The sequence below is a fragment of the Syngnathus typhle genome, unplaced genomic scaffold, assembly GCF_033458585.1.
Source record: "Syngnathus typhle isolate RoL2023-S1 ecotype Sweden unplaced genomic scaffold, RoL_Styp_1.0 HiC_scaffold_89, whole genome shotgun sequence".
NCBI classification, from domain to species: Eukaryota; Metazoa; Chordata; class Actinopteri; order Syngnathiformes; family Syngnathidae; genus Syngnathus; species Syngnathus typhle.
This window is the reverse complement of record NW_026871995.1, coordinates 152,501-163,120: the sequence shown is the minus strand read 5'-3', so window position 1 is coordinate 163,120 and position 10,620 is coordinate 152,501.

Sequence of the window (10,620 nt, the reverse complement as noted above, 5' to 3'; positions counted from 1 at the left end):
GCGGCTAAGCATTATTGACCAATCATGGAGCTTTTTTGGGACTTCCGTGTGGAGCTTTGGGGCCGTTCCGCCTAACTTTTTATGCCCGATTAGGCTTCCAGGGAGGCGGCTAAGCATTATTGACCAATCATGGAGCTTTTTTGGGACTTCCGTGTGGAGCTTTGGGGCCGTTCCGCCTAGCTTTTTATGCCCGATTAGGCTTCCAGGGAGGCGGCTAAGCATTATTGACCAATCATGGAGCTTTTTTGGGACTTCCGTGTGGAGCTTTGGGGCCGTTCCGCCTAACTTTTTATGCCCGATTAGGCTTCCAGGGAGGCGGCTAAGCATTATTGACCAATCATGGAGCTTTTTTGGGACTTCCGTGTGGAGCTTTGGGGCCGTTCCGCCTAGCTTTTTATGCCCGATTAGGCTTCCAGGGAGGCGGCTAAGCATTATTGACCAATCATGGAGCTTTTTTGGGACTTCCGTGTGGAGCTTTGGGGCCGTTCCGCCTAGCTTTTTATGCCCGATTAGGCTTCCAGGGAGGCGGCTAAGCATTATTGACCAATCATGGAGCTTTTTTGGGACTTCCGTGTGGAGCTTTGGGGCCGTTCCGCCTAGCTTTTTATGCCCGGTTAGGCTTCCAGGGAGGCGGCTAAGCATTATTGACCAATCATGGAGCTTTTTTGGGACTTCCGTGTGGAGCTTTGGGGCCGTTCCGCCTAGCTTTTTATGCCCGATTAGGCTTCCAGGGAGGCGGCTAAGCATTATTGACCAATCATGGAGCTTTTTTGGGACTTCCAGCCGGTGCTTTGGGGGCCTTCCCCCTCACTTTCTACGCCCGATTGGGCTTCCAGGGACGCGGCTAAGCATTTTTAACAGAAATGGAGCTTTTTGCGGAGCTCCAGCCGGTGCCACCGGCAGGCCGTGCACGCGGACGAGATGACCGAAAGAAGCTCCAGGAGAGCGGATGGACGCTTTTTAAGCACCGAGGCGGAGATCGCGGAGCTTTAATAGACTTCCAGCGGGCCCAAAGCGGCCAGGCAGACGGCGCAGCGCGACCTGGTACCTCGCACGGGACGCATCGCCCCCCCCGCGCACAGTTCCAGGGGGCCGGGATGACGTTTCAAAGCTGCCGCTGCAGCTGCGGCGGGGAGTGGCCTCCCTCCGGTGGACACGACGAGTAAATGACACCGGCCGCTGACGCAAACCCACGCCGGACAGGAGAGCTCAAAAGCCGGGTAACATTTCAAGGAAGACCCCCCCTGCTCAGACCTCCACTAGGCCGGGATGACTGTTCAGCTGTGGCGGGGAGTGGCCTCCCTCCGGTCGGCACGACGAGTAAATGACACCGGCCGCTGACGCAAACCCACGCCGGACAGGAGAGCTCAAAAGCCGGGTAACATTTCAAGGAAGACCCCCCCTGCGCAGACCTCCACTAGGCCGGGATGACTGTTCAGCTGTGGCGGGGAGTGGCCTCCCTCCGGTCGGCACGACGAGTAAATGACACCGGCCGCTGACGCAAACCCACGCCGGACAGGAGAGCTCAAAAGCCGGGTAACATTTCAAGGAAGACCCCCCCTGCGCAGACCTCCACTAGGCCGGGATGACTGTTCAGCTGTGGCGGGGAGTGGCCTCCCTCCGGTCGGCACGACGAGTAAATGACACCGGCCGCTGACGCAAACCCACGCCGGACAGGAGAGCTCAAAAGCCGGGTAACATTTCAAGGAAGACCCCCCCTGCGCAGACCTCCACTAGGCCGGGATGACTGTTCAGCTGTGGCGGGGAGTGGCCTCCCTCCGGTCGGCACGACGAGTAAATGACACCGGCCGCTGACGCAAACCCACGCCGGACAGGAGAGCTCAAAAGCCGGGTAACATTTCAAGGAAGACCCCCCCTGCGCAGACCTCCACTAGGCCGGGATGACTGTTCAGCTGTGGCGGGGAGTGGCCTCCCTCCGGTCGGCACGACGAGTAAATGACACCGGCCGCTGACGCAAACCCACGCCGGACAGGAGAGCTCAAAAGCCGGGTAACATTTCAAGGAAGACCCCCCCTGCGCAGACCTCCACTAGGCCGGGATGACTGTTCAGCTGTGGCGGGGAGTGGCCTCCCTCCGGTCGGCACGACGAGTAAATGACACCGGCCGCTGACGCAAACCCACGCCGGACAGGAGAGCTCAAAAGCCGGGTAACATTTCAAGGAAGACCCCCCCTGCGCAGACCTCCACTAGGCCGGGATGACTGTTCAGCTGTGGCGGGGAGTGGCCTCCCTCCGGTCGGCACGACGAGTAAATGACACCGGCCGCTGACGCAAACCCACGCCGGACAGGAGAGCTCAAAAGCCGGGTAACATTTCAAGGAAGACCCCCCCTGCGCAGACCTCCACTAGGCCGGGATGACTGTTCAGCTGTGGCGGGGAGTGGCCTCCCTCCGGTCGGCACGACGAGTAAATGACACCGGCCGCTGACGCAAACCCACGCCGGACAGGAGAGCTCAAAAGCCGGGTAACATTTCAAGGAAGACCCCCCCTGCGCAGACCTCCACTAGGCCGGGATGACTGTTCAGCTGTGGCGGGGAGTGGCCTCCCTCCGGTCGGCACGACGAGTAAATGACACCGGCCGCTGACGCAAACCCACGCCGGACAGGAGAGCTCAAAAGCCGGGTAACATTTCAAGGAAGACCCCCCCTGCGCAGACCTCCACTAGGCCGGGATGACTGTTCAGCTGTGGCGGGGAGTGGCCTCCCTCCGGTCGGCACGACGAGTAAATGACACCGGCCGCTGACGCAAACCCACGCCGGACAGGAGAGCTCAAAAGCCGGGTAACATTTCAAGGAAGACCCCCCCTGCGCAGACCTCCACTAGGCCGGGATGACTGTTCAGCTGTGGCGGGGAGTGGCCTCCCTCCGGTCGGCACGACGAGTAAATGACACCGGCCGCTGACGCAAACCCACGCCGGACAGGAGAGCTCAAAAGCCGGGTAACATTTCAAGGAAGACCCCCCCTGCGCAGACCTCCACTAGGCCGGGATGACTGTTCAGCTGTGGCGGGGAGTGGCCTCCCTCCGGTCGGCACGACGAGTAAATGACACCGGCCGCTGACGCAAACCCACGCCGGACAGGAGAGCTCAAAAGCCGGGTAACATTTCAAGGAAGACCCCCCCTGCGCAGACCTCCACTAGGCCGGGATGACTGTTCAGCTGTGGCGGGGAGTGGCCTCCCTCCGGTCGGCACGACGAGTAAAGCTATTTAGGAAAATCTGAGATAAATATCACTTGCATAATAATTTGGAACACGGTCCCGTGTTCCAAATTATTATGCAAAATGTATTTAGACACCAGCAATCGCACTTAGATTTGTTTCTTTTTTCTTTCTTTTAGCTTCCATAATGTTACCGGGCGCTGACGCAAACCCACGCCCGGCAGGAGAGCTCAAAAGCCGGGTAACATTTCAAGGAAGACCCCCCCTGCGCAGACCTCCACTAGGCCGGGATGACTGTTCAGCTGTGGCGGGGAGTGGCCTCCCTCCGGTCGGCACGACGAGTAAATGACACCGGCCGCTGACGCAAACCCACGCCGGACAGGAGAGCTCAAAAGCCGGGTAACATTTCAAGGAAGACCCCCCCTGCGCAGACCTCCACTAGGCCGGGATGACTGTTCAGCTGTGGCGGGGAGTGGCCTCCCTCCGGTCGGCACGACGAGTAAATGACACCGGCCGCTGACGCAAACCCACGCCGGACAGGAGAGCTCAAAAGCCGGGTAACATTTCAAGGAAGACCCCCCCTGCGCAGACCTCCACTAGGCCGGGATGACTGTTCAGCTGTGGCGGGGAGTGGCCTCCCTCCGGTCGGCACGACGAGTAAAGCTATTTAGGAAAATCTGAGATAAATATCACTTGCATAATAATTTGGAACACGGTCCCGTGTTCCAAATTATTATGCAAAATGTATTTAGACACCAGCAATCGCACTTAGATTTGTTTCTTTTTTCTTTCTTTTAGCTTCCATAATGTTACCGGGCGCTGACGCAAACCCACGCCCGGCAGGAGAGCTCAAAAGCCGGGTAACATTTCAAGGAAGACCCCCCCTGCGCAGACCTCCACTAGGCCGGGATGACTGTTCAGCTGTGGCGGGGAGTGGCCTCCCTCCGGTCGGCACGACGAGTAAATGACACCGGCCGCTGACGCAAACCCACGCCGGACAGGAGAGCTCAAAAGCCGGGTAACATTTCAAGGAAGACCCCCCCTGCGCAGACCTCCACTAGGCCGGGATGACTGTTCAGCTGTGGCGGGGAGTGGCCTCCCTCCGGTCGGCACGACGAGTAAATGACACCGGCCGCTGACGCAAACCCACGCCGGACAGGAGAGCTCAAAAGCCGGGTAACATTTCAAGGAAGACCCCCCCTGCGCAGACCTCCACTAGGCCGGGATGACTGTTCAGCTGTGGCGGGGAGTGGCCTCCCTCCGGTCGGCACGACGAGTAAAGCTATTTAGGAAAATCTGAGATAAATATCACTTGCATAATAATTTGGAACACGGTCCCGTGTTCCAAATTATTATGCAAAATGTATTTAGACACCAGCAATCGCACTTAGATTTGTTTCTTTTTTCTTTCTTTTAGCTTCCATAATGTTACCGGGCGCTGACGCAAACCCACGCCCGGCAGGAGAGCTCAAAAGCCGGGTAACATTTCAAGGAAGACCCCCCCTGCGCAGACCTCCACTAGGCCGGGATGACTGTTCAGCTGTGGCGGGGAGTGGCCTCCCTCCGGTCGGCACGACGAGTAAATGACACCGGCCGCTGACGCAAACCCACGCCGGACAGGAGAGCTCAAAAGCCGGGTAACATTTCAAGGAAGACCCCCCCTGCGCAGACCTCCACTAGGCCGGGATGACTGTTCAGCTGTGGCGGGGAGTGGCCTCCCTCCGGTCGGCACGACGAGTAAATGACACCGGCCGCTGACGCAAACCCACGCCGGACAGGAGAGCTCAAAAGCCGGGTAACATTTCAAGGAAGACCCCCCCTGCGCAGACCTCCACTAGGCCGGGATGACTGTTCAGCTGCGGCGGGGAGTGGCCTCCCTCCGGTCGGCACGACGAGTAAAGCTATTTAGGAAAATCTGAGATAAATATCACTTGCATAATAATTTGGAACACGGTCCCGTGTTCCAAATTATTATGCAAAATGTATTTAGACACCAGCAATCGCACTTAGATTTGTTTCTTTTTTCTTTCTTTTAGCTTCCATAATGTTACCGGGCGCTGACGCAAACCCACGCCCGGCAGGAGAGCTCAAAAGCCGGGTAACATTTCAAGGAAGCTATTTAGGAAAATCTGAGATAAATATCCTTTGCATAATAATTTGGAACACGGTCCCGTGTTCCAAATTATTATGCAAAATGTATTTAAGTGTCATAAAGATTACATTTTTTGTTTTTCAAGTACTGAAATCACCCTCAGTCATGGTACAGTCCATGGTAGTCTGCCAGGTGAGCGCAATTGTAGTAATTAACAAGTCTATTTAAGTTCCGCGTTTTTAAGCGTTCGGCCATTTCGTTCAACCATGGGGAGGAAAAAGGATCTCTCTGCTGTCGAGAAGCGTGAAATCGTTCGATGCCTTGGACAAGGTATGCAGACATTCGATATTGCACGAAAGCTTAAGCGCGACCATCGAACTTTGAAGAAATTCGTCGCTGATTCGGAGCAAACGCGCGTTCGTGCAGACAAAGGCACGACAAGGAAGGTTTCTGCAAGACAAACAAATCGAATCAAGAGGGCGGCTGCAAGCATGCCACTAAAGACGAGCAAACAAATATTCGACGCTGCTGGTGCCAGTGAAGTCCCACGAACGACGAGGTGCAGGATCCTCCAGAGGCTTGCAGTTGTGCGGAAACCCTCCATTCGGCCACCCCTGAACAACGCGAACAAGCAGAAACGGCTGCAGTGGGCCCAGACTTACATGAAGACAAATTTTCAGACAGTCCTGTTCACCGACGAGTGCCGTGCCACCTTGGATGGGCCAGGTAGGGTTTTTTAAGTTTTTCCTTGCACTTTTGAGAGCTCAGGGGATGCTTTGAGAATAATTGTCAATTTCTGTCTATGTGAAGCCCTTTGAGACTGCTTGTGATTTAGGGCTATACAAATAAACTTGATTTGACTTGACTTTACAGATGGATGGAGTCGTGGATGGTTGGTGGACGGCCACGATAGCCCAACAAGGCTGCGGCGTCAGCAGGGAGGTGGCGGAGTGATGTTTTGGGCCGGAATCATGGGGAGAGAGCTGCTTGGCCCCTTTAGGGTCCCTGAAGGCGTCAAAATTACGTCTGTTAACTACGTGGAATTTCTGACTCAACACTTCTGTCCATGGTACAACAGGAAGAACCGTGCTTTCCGTCAAAAGATCATCTTCATGCATGACAATGCACCGTCTCATGCTGCAAGAAATACGTCAACGTCTTTGGCATCTATGGGAATAAAGGGAGAGAAACTGATGGTGTGGCCCCCATGCTCCCCTGACCTCAATCCTATTGAAAACTTGTGGAGCATCGTCAAGCAGAAAATCTACGAAGGTGGGAGGCAGTTCAATTCCAAAGAGCAGCTCTGGCAGGCTATTCTTAGATCCTGCCAAGAAATTCAACCAGAAACTGTACAAAAACTCACAAGTTCAGTGGATGGAAGAATCGTGAAGCTGCTGTTGAACAAAGGGTCCTATGTTAAAATGTAACTTTGTTTTTTATTGAAATAAAGGGTCCTATGTTAAAATGTAACTTGTTTGTCTTTTCTTTGAAATAGCTTTTGATTTCAGTAAATATGACCTCCTAATGCTGTAAATTCTTAAGATGGGCATTTCAGTTCATAAAAACCTATAAAATGTTATAAAACTCTGTTGTGCGTAATAATGTGGAACAGTGCATTTTAAGTTTTTTATTTTTTAAAAATTCTGTGATCATTCGGAGGTTTGTTCAATAAAATTAGAATTCATCAAAATAATGGTTGATGACTTGAAAATTATGCTGACTCATTTTGCATCGACTATTTAGGAAAATCTGAGATAAATGTCACTTGCATAATAATTTGGAACACGGTGTGTAAGTGCGATTGCTGGTGTATTTACTCGTCGTGTCCACCGGAGGACGGCAAATCCCCGCCGCAGCTGCAGCGGCAGCGCTTAAATGTCTTCCCGGCCGCCTGGAACTCTGCACGGGGCGTGTTTCGTCCCGCGCAGCGGTACCAGATCGCGCTGCGCCGTCAGCCGAGCCGCGCGCGGTCCGCTGGAAGTCTACACTGTGTTCCAAATTATTATGCAAATTGTATTTATGTGTCATAAAGATTACATTTTTTGTTTTTCAATTAAACTCATGGATGGTATTACGTGTCAGGGCTCTTTGGATCACTGAGATCAATCTCAGACACCGGGGATCATTACCGGCCAGTTGAGCCCAAATTAAGGAAAAACTACTTAAGAATGGTGTTCCACATTATTAAGCAGATAATTTGAAGTTCGCTTTGAGCAGTGGCGGACGCCAACCCACGACCGGTGGGAGAGCTCGGAGGGCGGATGGGCTTTCAAGGAAGCCCCCCAGGCCGGTCCCACTCGCACTTAGAATTTTTTTTTTTTTTGGCTTCCATAATGTACCGGGCGCGGACGCGAAACCCACGCCGGGCAGGAGAGCTCGAAAGGCGGCTAAGCATTCAAGGAAGCACCGTCTGGAGCTTCAGAGCCGTTCCGCCTGACTTTTAACGTAGAGTACCGGGCGCAAACCACTAACTCAAGCCCGGCATGGCAGCTCGAAAGGCGGCTAAGCATTCAAGGAAGCACCGTCTGGAGCTTCAGAGCCGTTCCGCCTGACTTTTAACGTAGAGTACCGGGCGCAAACCACTAACTCAAGCCCGGCATGGCAGCTCGAAAGGCGGCTAAGCATTCAAGGAAGCACCGTCTGGAGCTTCAGAGCCGTTCCGCCTGACTTTTAACGTAGAGTACCGGGCGCAAACCACTAACTCAAGCCCGGCATGGCAGCTCGAAAGGCGGCTAAGCATTCAAGGAAGCACCGTCTGGAGCTTCAGAGCCGTTCCGCCTGACTTTTAACGTAGAGTACCGGGCGCAAACCACTAACTCAAGCCCGGCATGGCAGCTCGAAAGGCGGCTAAGCATTCAAGGAAGCACCGTCTGGAGCTTCAGAGCCGTTCCGCCTGACTTTTAACGTAGAGTACCGGGCGCAAACCACTAACTCAAGCCCGGCATGGCAGCTCGAAAGGCGGCTAAGCATTCAAGGAAGCACCGTCTGGAGCTTCAGAGCCGTTCCGCCTGACTTTTAACGTAGAGTACCGGGCGCAAACCACTAACTCAAGCCCGGCATGGCAGCTCGAAAGGCGGCTAAGCATTCAAGGAAGCGACGCCGGCCGGTCCGCGGGCCAAATAGGGTCCAGTAAAGTACCGGGCGCGGCCACTAACGCCTTGTGGCGGTCGCCTTGTGGCGGTCGGGGGGTGGCGGTCGGGGCTGGCGCTTGGGGCCGGTGGCGGTCGCCTTGTGGCGGTCGCCTTGTGGCGGTCGGGGGGTGGCGGTCGGGGCTGGCGCTTGGGGCCAGTGGCGGTCGCCTTGTGGCGGTCGCCTTGTGGCGGTCGCCTTGTGGCGGTCGCCTTGTGGCGGTCGCCTTGTGGCGGTCGCCTTGTGGCGGTCGGGGGGTGGCGGTCGGGGCTGGCGCTTGGGGCCAGTGGCGGTCGCCTTGTGGCGGTCGCCTTGTGGCGGTCGCCTTGTGGCGGTCGCCTTGTGGCGGTCGCCTTGTGGCGGTCGGGGGGTGGCGGTCGGGGCTGGCGCTTGGGGCCGGTGGCGGTCGCCTTGTGGCGGTCGCCTTGTGGCGGTCGCCTTGTGGCGGTCGCCTTGTGGCGGTCGCCTTGTGGCGGTCGGGGGGTGGCGGTCGGGGCTGGCGCTTGGGGCCGGTGGCGGTCGCCTTGTGGCGGTCGCCTTGTGGCGGTCGGGGGGTGGCGGTCGGGGCTGGCGCTTGGGGCCAGTGGCGGTCGCCTTGTGGCGGTCGCCTTGTGGCGGTCGCCTTGTGGCGGTCGCCTTGTGGCGGTCGCCTTGTGGCGGTCGCCTTGTGGCGGTCGGGGGGTGGCGGTCGGGGCTGGCGCTTGGGGCCAGTGGCGGTCGCCTTGTGGCGGTCGCCTTGTGGCGGTCGCCTTGTGGCGGTCGCCTTGTGGCGGTCGCCTTGTGGCGGTCGGGGGGTGGCGGTCGGGGCTGGCGCTTGGGGCTGGCGTCCGCCAATAGTGGTTTAATTTCGGGAGGAAGATTGATTTTCGTCCCAAGCCCGCCGCTGGAGAAAATTTTAGGTACCAGGAGTGGATTTTTTTTGTCCACTCAGGAGGGGGACGTTGGCTGGTTTGGTGTCCGGGGGAAAGTGCTCTTTTCTCGGCCAGGAGAAAGATTAGACTCCCAGCCCGCCGCTGGAGAAAATTCTAGGTACCAGGAGTGGATTTTTTTTGTCCACTCAGGAGGGGGACGTGCTTTGTTGTCCGGGGGAAAGTGCTCTTTTCTCGGCCAGGAGAAAGATTAGACTCCCAGCCCGCCGCTGGAGAAAATCTTAGGTACCAGGAGTGGATTTTTTTTGTCCACTCAGGAGGGGGACGTGCTTTGTTGTCCGGGGAGAGTGCCTGGTCCCCGGACCAGCCTCTTAGGCGCGCCCGCTGTCATTCTCCGGAGATTAAGTTATACTAAGGGGAGGCTGCCTCCTCCCGCCTGCTGCCCGAGGATGCTGCCTCATCCCCGGACTGGCCTCTTGCGCGCGCCCGCTGTCATTCTCCGGAGACTAAGTTATACTAAGGGGAGGCTGCCTCCTCCCGCCTGCTGCCCGAGGATGCTGCCTCATCCCCGGACTGGCCTCTTGCGCGCGCCCGCTGTCATTCTCCGGAGACTAAGTTATACTAAGGGGAGGCTGCCTCCTCCCGCCTGCTGCCCGAGGATGCTGCCTCATCCCCGGACTGGCCTCTTGCGCGCGCCCGCTGTCATTCTCCGGAGACTAAGTTATACTAAGGGGAGGCTGCCTCCTCCCGCCTGCTGCCCGAGGATGCTGCCTCATCCCCGGACTGGCCTCTTGCGCGCGCCCGCTGTCATTCTCCGGAGACTAAGTTATACTAAGGGGAGGCTGCCTCCTCCCGCCTGCTGCCCGAGGATGCTGCCTCATCCCCGGACTGGCCTCTTGCGCGCGCCCGCTGTCATTCTCCGGAGACTAAGTTATACTAAGGGGAGGCTGCCTCCTCCCGCCTGCTGCCCGAGGATGCTGCCTCATCCCCGGACTGGCCTCTTGCGCGCGCCCGCTGTCATTCTCCGGAGACTAAGTTATACTAAGGGGAGGCTGCCTCCTCCCGCCTGCTGCCCGAGGATGCTGCCTCATCCCCGGACTGGCCTCTTGCGCGCGCCCGCTGTCATTCTCCGGAGACTAAGTTATACTAAGGGGAGGCTGCCTCCTCCCGCCTGCTGCCCGAGGATGCTGCCTCATCCCCGGACTGGCCTCTTGCGCGCGCCCGCTGTCATTCTCCGGAGACTAAGTTATACTAAGGGGAGGCTGCCTCCTCCCGCCTGCTGCCCGAGGATGCTGCCTCATCCCCGGACTGGCCTCTTGCGCGCGCCCGCTGTCATTCTCCGGAGAATAAGT